The following is a 9773-nucleotide window of genomic DNA, read 5'->3' as shown; positions in this document are numbered from 1 at the left end:
TGTGTGTGTGTGTGTGTGTTATTTCTTTACTACCCACAAGGGGCTACACACAGAGGGGACAAACAAGGACAGACAAAAGGGTTAAGTCTATTATATCGACCCTAGTGCGTAACTGGTACCTATTTAATCGACCCTGAAAGGATGAAAGGCAAAGTCGACTTCGGCAGAATTTGAACTCAGAATGTAGCGGCAGACGAAATACTGCTAAGTATTTCGCCCAGTGTGCTAACATTTCTGCCAGCTCGCCTTATATATATGTGTGTGTGTGTGTGTGTGTGTGTGTGTGTGTATGTGTCTGTGTGCGTGCACATTTTTGTGTTTGTGCTACCCACTGCTTAACAGGTGTTGGTTTGTTTGCATCATTGTAACTTAGTAATTCAGCCAAATAAGTACTGGACTTAAAAAAATAACTGCTGGGGTCAATTTGTTTGACTAAACTTCGAGATGGTGCCTCAGCATGGTCGTAGTCCTATGACTGAAATAAGATAAAAAAACTAAAGATTTATGTTTGTAGATTCTTAATTGAAGAATTTTAGTATATCAGTTGAATTAGAGGTTTTGATGCTAGAGCAGCTAAGTCTGAAGTATTGATGGCTGTGTGGTTAAGAAGCTTGCTACCCAACTAGGTTCAGAGTTCAGTCCCACTGTGTGGTACCTTGGATAATTGTCTTCTTCAATAGCTCTGGGCTGACCATAGAGAATCAACAGTAATTCCACAAGGAATTAATTTATTTGGTCACTTTCATTTATAATTTTATATTCTTTCATTTGTTTCAGTCATTTGACTGTGACCATGCTGGAGCACTGCCTTTAGTCAAACAAATCAACCCCAAGACTTATTCTTTGTAAGCCTAATACTTATTCTATCAGTCTCTTTTGCCAAACCACTACATTACGGGGACATAACCACACCAGCCCAAGGTGCCACACAATGGGACTGAACCCAGAACCATGTGGTTGGTAAGCAAGTTACTTACCACATGGTTAATGGTTAATCCAACACAGCATGGGTAATAGCTTGTAACTAACTGGCACCCTACATGGAGACAAGATGCCTCATAACTGTTCAAAGTATTGGAAATTAGTGTAATTTCCATTACATGCAACAACAAATGTGAGGTAAGAGGAGAATTAAACAAACAAGTCACAATTGCATTTCTTTATGTTATATCTTTTACTTGTTTTAGCCAGTGGTCTGTAGCCATGCTGGAGTAGTGCGTTAAAGTGTTTTAGTCAAACAAATCAACCTTAGTACTCATTTCTTTGTAAGTCTGGTACTTATTCTATCAGTCTGTTTTGCTGAACTGCAAAGGCACAGGGACATAAACAAACCAACATTGGTTGTAAAGTGGTGTGGGGGACAAACACAAAGACACACACACATAACAGCAGTCTTCCACACAGTTTCTAAGTTCTAAATTCACTCACAAAGCATTCGTTGGCCTGGGACTATAGAAGAAAACACATGCTGAAGGAGCCCTGCAGTGGAACTGAACCCAGAACCACGTGGCTGGGAATCAAGCTTCTTACCACACTGCCAAGCATGTGCCTATTTAAAGCAATGGAAGTTAGTATAAGTCCCATTACACTGCAACGACAAGTGTAGGGTAAGAGGAAAATTAATCAAACAACTGAGTCATAATTGCATATGGAAAGTAATTTAAATATAATTGGCTAACAAGTCATGTAGGATTAAATAAGCCTTGCAATATTCAACATCCCTCCCTCATACCCTATGTTGTGAGATCAAGTTTGATAGAAGCAAGTCTTGCTTTATCCAACCGGACTCAGGATGGATAAATTAAATTACAGGAGATATAGCGATGTAAATTCAACCATCCAGCACAAAATTTGACATTGCGCATTATAAAAAAAAATTGATTTTTTTTTTCTAGAAAATATTTCTTTTTAAAAATTAAAACCCTGTAAATAATTTCCTATTACCAGAAAAAATTGAAAAAAAAAAAAAAAAGAATGAAACAAATTAAAAAGAAAATCAAATCAAAAACTTTCTTTGTGATTGATATATAATTAAATTATTTAATATTAAACAAAAAAAAGCAGCTTTCTTCTCCAGCTTAAAGGGTCAAGAGATTGTGTGAATATTGAATCTAGATACCAAGTTATTAGGAAGTATTTTATGATGAAATCTTTTAAGTTCTAGACAATTTTCTTTGTATTGATTGTACTTCTGCTTGAATGGTAGTAATAAACAAGATAATTCACAGAGTAAATATTATGAATGTATTTTATGGATCATATTAATATTGCCAAAATCAGGTCTTAAATTTTCCTCTCACACAGAAATCTAAGATTTATATATTATTTAGCCATACAAAGGAGGTGGGGGGGGGAGGGGAAAAGAGTGGTGAGTAAAAGAAATAATATCGTCTGAACCACATGCTTTACAACATTTAGTTTGTATCTCTGCACTGTGAGTTCACATTCCAATTGGTTTCTACTATATCTTCTAGCATTCTGAGATAAACATCTGATATACTGGCATTGATTCCAGTGACTATATTCCTCTCTTGCAGACTTTAAGTAGTGCGCCAATGTAAGAAATTGGTATTGCTGTATCTCTCTCTTTATATATATATATATATATATTTGTGTGTGTGTGTGTAAAAAGGTTGAATTAGATTCGTCTTTTAATTTGGAGGTTTCCAAAAAAGATTTCTAATATTGATTCTTCATATTTTGCTGGTAAGCTTACTGGCATAAATTTTGAATATGAAAATAATACTCGTATATGATGTGCTGTGAATTTATGGAAAGAAAGCCCATAAAACTCAACAATTTTGTTAAAAATGGAGAAGAGATGTTAAAATATATAGGAGAATTTTAATTCATGCAGACGATCATTTCGTACAGAGATATAAAAATCATGCAAATTCATGATTGAATTGAATTAATTAAATTAATTGAATTAATTAAATTAATTATATATGACTGTACTCTTCAGTGCAAGAAATATAAACAAAATTGAGAAAGGACGGTTATTTGAAAATATAACCTCCTTACTCATCTATAGAGGGAACGTCTCTGAAACCTCTTTTACTTATATTTTCAAATAACTGTTATAGTGTTTAGTTATAGTTAATACCTAACTGGACTCACATAGTCTTTTTTTCTCATAAGGATAAATATGAATCTCCTAGATCCTATTCTGGTTTTTCCTTTCTCAAGTTCTTTATAAAAATTTTGTTTATACTTCTTGCACTGAAGAGTACAGTGATATATGATTAATTTAATTAATTCAACCATGAATTTGCAGGATTTTTATTTCACTGTATGAAACGATCGTCTGTATGAATTAAAATTCTCTTATATATTTTAACATCTTGTCTCCTCCATTTTTAATAAAATTGTTGAATTTTATGGGACTTCCTTCCATAAATTCACAACACATCATATACAAGTATATATGTATATATATATATATATTTTTTTTAATATATATATATATAAATAAATAATTATAAATAAGGGCAAAAGATCGTCTAGCCACATACAATATTTTTCACTATAAATACACAGCATATTGAAACATTTCACACACTGTATTTATAGTGAAAAATATTGTATGTAGTTAGACAATCTAAAGTCTATTTTTCAGCATATTGGCATATAAAATTTTTTTCTTTTGTCTTTATTTAAAATTGTTTATGATTTTCACCTTAAAAGATATTTTAATATGTTGGCCACTGATAAAATATTTTGTTTTGAAAAAATTTTATCCTTATATTAGAAGTGTGTGTGTGTGTGTGTATATATATATATATATACACACTTCTAATATAAGAATAATTGGGCTGACCGAAATTTATGATTCGCCATGATAGATCGTTAGCCACTACACACTTTTTTTTCTCTCCTTGTTTCTTTCTGTGTTCCTTTCTGTGGAAGAGCGTAGGCTTGAAGCGTTAAAGACTTTTTCAATTCCCTTGCATTATACTAACACGTCTATTTGTTTTCTACACCACCTGTCTTCATCTGTTGTTTTTTTTGTGAATTCTCCCTATATATATATATATATATATATATATATATATATATGTATCCCTTTTCAGTTGAAGGAATGTTAGTATCACAATGGCTTCACTCAAATAGTGACAAACAAGATACAAGAATTCATGCACACTTGCACACATGCATATATATTCTCCCTCCCATATACACATATATACACAACAGGCTTAATGTAACTCACATGGCATTGGTTATCTAGAAGCAATTGTAGAAGACGGTTACTCAAAGTGCTGTGCATTGAGGCTGAACTTGAAACCACTTGGTTGCAAACATTTTAACCACACAACCAAGCCTCTGTGTATGTGTATCTGTATGCACATACACATACAGAGGAATAAAGTAACATTATGATAAATATCCTAATTAATAATTTCTGTTTTTAAGCTGTAAAATAATCCTGTTCATAATTAGATAATGTTATTTTTAAATATTTCCTAAATGAAAAATTGATGCACACATACACACACAAGAAACATTAACAAAAAACAAAACAAAAAAAACATTAATGTCTCACCAAAATTAGAGTATCAATATATTGGCTTGGCTTGTTATTTTGAACACAACCATATATTAACGGACAGCTCGAACATAACTAACCAAGTATGAAATGAGAATTACTCTGTAATAAAACAGGAAACTATACTTTTATGCCTTAGATAATAACATGGTGTGGAATGAGTTTTGGAATGGAAATAACGATAATTTTTGCCTTGGTTGCCTAATTTCATTCAAAAATCCATATCAGCATACTGCTTTTATTTTGATTGCTTTCTGATTGCTGTTCAGTCTTTCATAAAACAGCCATTTTCAAATAATTTTGACAAAGTCAAATTTATGTTTAGCACTAAAGGATTGCACTTAAAAAAAAAAAAAAAAAGTTCTTATTTTCTAGTTTAGTCAAAGAAGACAGATTAGGCCCATGGCCTTTTGCTGGGACTCCAGGACTGATGGGCAAAAGGAGAGGAGGAAACTTTGACAAATTGAGGTGCAGTCAACACAATGGGCTTTTCTCTGAACAGTCCCTGTACACAAGTTTATTCACAAGAATTGGACTGACCCAAATTTATGGCAGAAGATACTTGAACTTTTGTTTTCTTCAATGGGTTTAAATGCAAGGGCTGCATTCTGTAGTTTCAAAGCTTGATCTGTAGAAAAGGCGTAGGTAGAAACTCCATAAGATGTACCCGATGTAAGCTATGGACACGTAAGAGGTGCAGCAATATCAAAGGAAGGCTAACTGGGGAGATAGTTTTTGTGTGTGGCAAATGCTCAGGGGCAATAAACACTGAAAATGTGCAGAAAACAGCTTCTGTCACATGCCAGGGGCAAAAACTACGAGTAGTTGATAGCTTCCGTTACTTGGGTGACCAAGTCAGTAGCTGGGGGTGGACGCTCTGAAAGTGTAGCTGCTAGAATAGCCTGGGCAAAGTTCAGAGAGTTCCTACCTCTTCTGGTGACAAAGGACCTCTTGCACAGAATAAAAGATAGACTGTATGACACATGTGTGCAAACAACCATGCTACATGGTAGTGAAACATGGGCCATGACTGCTGAGGACAGGCATAAGCTTGCAACGAATGAAGCTAGTATGCTCTGCTGGATGTAATGTCAGTGTACGTGCACAACAGAGTAAGCGCCCTGAGAGAAAAGTTGGACATAAGAAGCATCAAATGTGGTGTGCAAGAGAGATGACTGTGCTGGTATGGTCATGTGTTGCATATGGATAAGGACATCTGTGTGAAAAAGTATCGCACCCTAGCAGTAGAGGAAATCTGTGGAAGAGGTAGACCCATGAAGACCTTGGATGAGGTGTTGAAGCACGACCTTCGAATGTTGGATTTCACAGAGGTGATGATGATTGACTGAGACCTTTGGAGATATGCTGTGCTTGAGAAGACCCAGTAAGCCAAATGAGACCGTAACCGTGGCCTATGCTAGTGTAGCATATAGGCCAATTTAAAAGTACCCTTTAATCATTGGACAATGAACTGTGCTTGAGAAAACCTGTTGATTAAAGTGAAGTCATTGTCGTGGCTGATGCCAGTACTGCCTAACTGGTGGCACATAAAAAGCACTATTCGAGTGTAGTCATTGCCAATGCTGCCTGACTGGCTCCTGTGCCAGTGGCACTTACAAATCACCGTCCAAGCATGGTTGATGCCAGTACCACCTGACTGGCCATCATGCCAGTGGCATGTAAAAAGCACCCACTACACTCTCAGAGCACTTGGCGTTAGGAAGGGCATCCAGCTGTAGAAACTTTGCCAGCTCAGGTTGGAGCCTGGTGCAGCCTTCTGGCTTGCCAGTCATCAGTCAAACTGTCCAACCCATGTCAGCATGGAAAGCAGACGTTAAACGACGACAACAATGATGGTAATGATCACACACACACACACACACACATATATATAAGTATAGAAATATATATCATCATCATTTAACATCCATGCTTGTATCACAGGATCTGATGGACCCAAGGACTGCATTTCACTCTAGGATATGGTTGCAATTGCTTGATACACTTCCTAATGCCAACCACTTGACAATATGTAGCAGGGTTTCTTTTTTCAAGCCACCAGCACAAGTGAAGTCACCATGTAGCTTGCACAGTTACAAACACCAAGAGCTTTATGCTTGGAGATGAGGAGTTGAGAGAGGTGAAGTATGAGAGGAAAAGGCTAGAGCAGAACAGGTTTCTTGCTGCAGAGAAGCTGCATTACTATATATTTAAGCATACAGGTTACTCATAAAAACACCCACAAAGAAATTAATTTCTATGAAATCTTTCAATATATTTAATTTATTTGAAAAAATTGTCTTTGTAACTATCTGTTGGAGTGTCAGTCTCATTGTAACTCTGTTAATCTATTTTCACTCTAGCTCTGTCATTTCATTTTATCTATCTATCTATCTATCTATGCATTTTAACACAGATCTTTGCACACTTATACATGCATCCCATTGAAGGTATGACTGTGTTTGAGTTTAATCTTTTCTTATTGAAGAATTTGTCTTTAATATAACATATTTAAAAGAGAAACTGTTTCATATATACTTAAATACATAAATATATGCATATGAATTTATATGTATATGTGTGTTTGTATGTCTAAGCATAGCTATACAGATAATATATATGCGCATATTTTAATATTTCACTTTGCCATTATGATACCAATAACCTGTCGTAGATCTCAGTATACATGTGCTTCTGGATGAACTGTAAGTCGGGTACAGAGTGGTAATAAGAAAAGAGATGACAAAGGAATAAATGATTATCTTATGAACTTCCATTAGCTTACAGCTGTTTCCACTATGAGGTGCAGTACTCAAGCATTCAACTGAGTCCACCGTATCTTATTGTGAAAAGAACTGTTAACTAATGAAGTTCATAAGATAATCCGCTTATTCTTTTCCTTTGTCGTCTCTTTTCTTATATATAAGACAAACACAGAGATGGAAGAAATAACTTAACACATTATGTGTGTGTGTGTCCACCACCTCTACTACTATCATCAACGTTATTTTACATTCATTTTCCATACTGGCATGGGTTGAATAAGTCATTATTACAGTCTGCGTTAATTCTTATTTGGAAATACTACACTTCTAGATGGATCAGTAAACCCACACCTCACTTGAATTTTTGATTTTTGGCAGGGTTTCTATGACTGAATGCTCTTCTTAATTCTAACTGGATGTATTTTATGGTGGCCCCAGCACAAGAGAGGTTGTCATGTCCTTAAACAAAGTAAAGGCTCTCTCCATTATTTTGCCTCTGCTTATTGCTTACTCTTTGTAGAGTCTATTTTGTTAGTGTGGCAGTGTGAGGAAGGATGCTAGAAACCCAGCAGGACTAAAAACATGACCTGTCAAACGGACAAATGAATCTAGTGTATGTTCAACGACTCTCTGGAAATAGCATGGGCCCTCGGAAATTCTGGGTTGGTGTCTGGTGTGTTGAAAGACTGCTGGGAGTGAGGCACCTCTTGGCTTTTGCTAAAGCATGTCTCTAGAACCAGCTTGAAACCTAGGCTATGTCTGCTCTAATAATTGGTGGTGACTTGGTCAGTGAATCCTCTGCAATGGTTGACTATTGACAGTAAGTCGAGTGATCGGAGACCACATGTGAACTTGTGTTCTCCCTGAAATTCCGAACATGAACTTGTTGGTCAGAACTGGTTCAACCCATCCCAAGTGAATGCTGCTGCATGTCCAAGTAAGTAAGTAAGTAAAGTCTATTGGGGGCATATTGTGATTACCTTGAGTCCCACAGGAGCAGAGAGTCCTTATGAGGGAGAGTTATGGGTACATTGAGTGAGGAAAGGATGAATAATAGAGAGAGGAGGATGTGGGATATAGATGGTGATGGGGGAGAGAGAATGGCAGATGGAGATTTAAGAGAGAATGGCAGATGGAGATTTAAGAGAGAATGGCAGATGGAGATTTAAGAGAGATATATTGGGCAAGAGGTCCAAGTGTTAATATAAACCGAGCAGCCTCATTAACTCCTATCATTTTAAAGTTTGTTATGTCATGCTTGCATGGATGAGCCTTTTCCAGCATTTCATGTTGCAGCCATCACAGACTTTATCACCATTTTCATGAAGATCAGCCTTCTAAGATTAATCTTCACTACTTCAAACTCCCTGTGGAGGTGCAATGGCTCAGTGGTTAGGGTAGCGGACTCGTGGTCGGAGGATTGCAGTTTCGATTCCCAGACCGGGCGTTGTGTGTGTTTATTGAGAGAAAACACCTAAAAGCTCCACGAGGCTCCGGCAGGGGGTGGTGGTGACCCCTGTTGTACTCTTTCGCCCCAACTTTCTCTCACTCTTTCTTCCTATTTCTTGAGTAAAGCTGCAATGGACTGGCGTCCCGTCCAGCTGAGTGGGGGAACACATACGGCATAGAAACTGGGAAACCATCCCATGAGCCTGTCTAGGCTTTAAAATAATAAATAAGGCGCATAAATAATAAACTTCATCATTCCTCTTCAGGTTCCATCTACTGCACTTCTTTCTACATCTGTGTTCTTGGACAGCTGATATGTTCTAGATGCATCACAGCCCATACTAGTTTTAGTCTTCTCTATTGCAGACTACATCTATTTTATATCCAGTTTTCCTTACAGATCATTAGTGCTCTGTTGTTTATATACACACACACATTACACATCCAATGGAGTATGTTCACTTTATTTTGTTTAATATTTGCAAATCCTCTGCATTCAAGGCCCATATTATACATACACAAATAAACATATATACATAACTATATTTTTATTTATTGAAATGTGCACACTTTTTATAGATATTATTTTTATATAGACATATTTTTATCATCTTTCCACATCAAAGATTGCCCATTCATATTATCTTTGCTATAAATAAAGAATAGAGCCTTATGCTTTACAATTCAGTTACATAAAATTGAATGGTGATAGAAAATAATCTCAGCATTACAATAAATAAATAAATTACACAAATAATAATAATAATAATAATCATAATAATAATAAAGAAAAATTAGTCTGAAGTTTATTTTTATTACAGGTACATAATTTTAAGACATAATGAGTTTAGCAGTATCTTGTTCAGGAAAATTTAAAAGCCATTTACACCTCATGTATAAATGGCTTTGTGTAAATAAAGAAAAGTGCTTAAATAAAGAAATGATACCTTTATTACTTCGGATTAATTTTTTTTATTATCACTACAGAACCAAGATTCTTTATTCCTTTA

General features: G+C 35.7%; 1 protein-coding gene across 1 annotated transcript in view; it reads right to left on the bottom strand.

Moving 5' to 3' along the window:
• The window catches only part of LOC106875197 (reelin), a 200233-nt gene that overhangs the window by 70537 nt on the left and 119923 nt on the right, over positions 1-9773 (bottom strand). The gene's annotated exons all lie outside the window — the stretch shown is intronic.

This window comes from Octopus bimaculoides, chromosome 4, assembly GCF_001194135.2.
Source record: "Octopus bimaculoides isolate UCB-OBI-ISO-001 chromosome 4, ASM119413v2, whole genome shotgun sequence".
Lineage (NCBI taxonomy): Eukaryota > Metazoa > Mollusca > Cephalopoda > Octopoda > Octopodidae > Octopus > Octopus bimaculoides.
This window is presented reverse-complemented; position numbering and strand designations above follow the sequence as displayed.